Source organism: Mirounga leonina, unplaced genomic scaffold, assembly GCF_011800145.1.
Source record: "Mirounga leonina isolate KUSES-001 unplaced genomic scaffold, KU_Mleo_1.0 Mir_166, whole genome shotgun sequence".
Lineage (NCBI taxonomy): Eukaryota > Metazoa > Chordata > Mammalia > Carnivora > Phocidae > Mirounga > Mirounga leonina.
The window spans coordinates 18094546-18098062 of NW_023270418.1; positions in this window are offsets into that span (position 1 = coordinate 18094546).

A 3517-nucleotide genomic window follows, 5' to 3' on the forward strand; every position below is an offset into this window, starting at 1 on the left:
CTTTCCACTCAGAGCTATTGGTATCCATACTTTTCCACATGGTAACCTCCTTTGTTCTAAAAAAGAGTTTTGATAATGTGGCATTTCTTAAGAGTGCTCCAGTACTATGTCTTAAATTGCCTCCCAAATTACTGACACCCATTCTGTAAGTCAGTACAGACACTTCCAACAGAACATTTTGAGACAATAAAATGGACTCATATTTCTTCTTCAAATGATCCACTGATGGTTTCTTGACTGTAAAGTTAGAGTTGTACCATCATGCCATCTGCAAAAGCAATTTTACACAATGCTTGCCTTGACAACTATGATGTGAAAGTCACCTGGTAGAAAATAGCTATATCATAAATTGTAAAATACATCCTGATTTTTAAAGTATTAAAAATGTGTGTGGGGGGGGGCGCCTGGGTGGCTCAGTTGGTTAAACGACTGCCTTCGGCTCAGGTCATGATCCTGGAGTCCCGGGATTGAGTCCTGCATCGGGCTCCCTGCTCGGCAGGGAGCCTGCTTCTCCCTCTGACCCTCCCCACTCTCATGTGCTCTCTCTCTCATTCTCTCTCTGTTAAATAAATAAATGAAATCTTAAAAAAAAAAAAAATGTGTGTGTGTGTATGGGGGTCATTTAAGAACAATGAAATATTTGGGGGCACCTGAGTGGCTCAGTCGTTAAGCATCTGCCTTTGGCTCAGGTCATGATCCAAAGGTCATGGGTTCAAACCCCGCATCGGGCTCCCGGCTCGGCGGGAAGCCTGCTTCTCTCTCTCCCACTCCCCCTGCTTGTGTTCCCTCTCTCACTGTTTCTCTCTCTCTCTCTATCAAATAAATAAATAAAATCTTAAAAATAAGAACAAGGAAGTATTCCATATAACAATGAATATTAATCCTATGTGCCAACATAGTCCCTTTGGTTTTCTTTCCTTAAATAAATAAACATTTACTGAACAACTTCTATGAGCGAAGCACTGTGATAGGCAAAATGGCCATAATCATGGGTAAAGTTTATCTTTTCTCAGCTTTTCTGGAGCAAAACCAAAAACATGGAGGTGACAGGAGAGAAAATTATTTATCCTAAGTCTGAGAACGAGGCTAGAGACAGACTAGAGAGAGAAAACAATGATATTCTAGAAGGTGAGGGTGAAGAGGAAGGTAGGGACCAGGACATGACACTTTAGGCTATCTGAAGGATTTAGACCTTTACCCAAAGAACAATAGGTGGACAGGCACTAAAATGTTTAAAGTGTAAAAGGGAAAGATTTACATTTAGAAAGCATAACTTCAGTTATAGTGTCTGCCCGAGTTAGAAGGGGGAAAGAAAAAAGCCAGGAAGACCAGGTAGAAGCATATTATGGTCTTACCATGATGACAATTCGATCTAGAATAGTTGCAGCGGAGATGGTGAGAAATGTATGGATTTGAAAGATAATTAGAAGATAAAATCTACAATATATAAGTTTATGTAGGAAAAATAATAGCTAGCTATTTAATAAGGCATGGCCAGAAACAAATTATTCTTTCAGTTCTATGGTATGTACTATTTACAAAAGTCCATCTGTGTATAAAAAAGAAAAATCTGTTGGTTTCCATCATGAGTTTCAGTTCACACTTATTCTTCCAACCAACTGTATAAAAATCTAACTGTCCCAAACTGCAGTAAGAATTTCAAAGTGGATTTGCTTTACTAGTTTATATTATAAGCCCTGGAACACTTTTCATAGGAGGGTTAACGAAAATCTCTCTCTTTTCAAAGTAATCATAGATGCTATATTGGGCCAAACTCTCTGGCAGTAAAAAAAAGACTAGACAATTCAAATATCCAGTTGCTTTGATTAGTTCAGTTATTGTCAATGTCAATGATTCTGTAGGAACAATGACCTAAAATGTTTACAGAAAAGACAAGTGTGTGTTTTTTTGTTTTTTATTTTTGTATTTGTTTTTTATAGTGATGAACCAAGCAACCTGTACTGGACAGATTGGCAAAGAAATTTAAGAACTGAAGGATTAAAAAGAAGAAAGGAGAAGGACCTGGAGGTAGACATGATGGTCAAGAATGATTGTATCAGACATAACTAAGCCTGCTGCCTAAGAAGAAAACCTTGTAGTCAGAGTTTAGAATGCTTGAAGTAATGTCTTTGGAGGAGTCAAATTTACAATAGATAACAAATGAAAAGGTAGGAATTTGAAGGTGGCTGACTGAAGCAAAGGAAGTGAGGTCCTTAGGAGTCAGGACATTAAGAAAACTGAGAGGCTAAACACTGAAGGAATTACCATCCTTACAGACTTGACATCAATCAAAATTATAGAAGCTTTAGTCAAATAGAATTAGCAAGTGCCAAGGTTCTTGATAAATTGCAAAGATTGAAATCTAGAAAACATGTGAACATAACTAGGTGAATGGGTGAAGAGCTTAATTTTGCAAAATGGCCTGTATCTGAAAAAATAGATTTGTGTAATTTGTTTTCAATAGGTCAGGAGAGAGGATTCATAGCCCAGAAACAGTAATAGAGAACCATCTTGATATACTGGGAAGTAGGTGAGCTCTGGAAAAAAAAAATGATTGAGGAAAATAAGTTTAAGATTCTCTAATGGATCCAATCCCATTTGCTTTTTATACCATCTAAGTCTACAACTTCACTTTCAACTTAACCTATGTTGGTCTTTGCCAACATAGACATCGAATGTGTAATCATACCAACTGTGTCATGCTTTCATATGGTTAGCTGTATATATAATGTTTACTCTACAGTATTTATAAGGCTTACTCTGATGAATTATGTATTTTTTAGGACCCAGCTCAAATGTAACTTACTCTGACCTTCTCCTTCCCCACTGTCCTCCCTATCCATCCACCAGCAGATCAGATGGCTCTCACCCATGTACTTCCATGGCTTTTGGGCATAGCTTCATTAACACACTTTTCCATTATGTAACAGATATTTTTAATGTGTTTACTCTCCCACTAAACAGTGAGCAACTTGAGGGCAAGTTTCATACCTTATTGATCTTTGCATTATTTCTATCCCCAGCTTAGGGAATGATAGAGGGTAAACAGTAATAAATTGCTGAAATAAATTGAATTTTAAAAATTATCTTGTTCCCTAAGCAGCCACCTTCCTCTACCATGTCAAAAACATTGAATCCCCTGTCCTCTAACAATGGTGTTTTTCATATGCCCAAGAGATTTAAAAGCAGACAGCAGAGAGCTGAAATGAAAAGATTCATTACAGTACTGCTTTAGAGCTACTAGGTCATATTTTGCAACCATACTGTGCCACCAATATAATTAGAAGATATTGAACTTTCATTAGTTAGAGAAGCCAGCCACCTTTTAATTGTCATTATCTTTTTTTTTTTTTTTTTTTTTGCTGACTGTAATAGCCTCATGAGATAGACATCTCATTTCTGTGACAGACCCAAGGGTCACCAGTGGTGTAATTTTATTTCCCTATACTTGAATGCAGCCCAGAATAATATTCAACATTTAATAGATTCCTAACTTTCATTAGTAACTTCAGTCAAA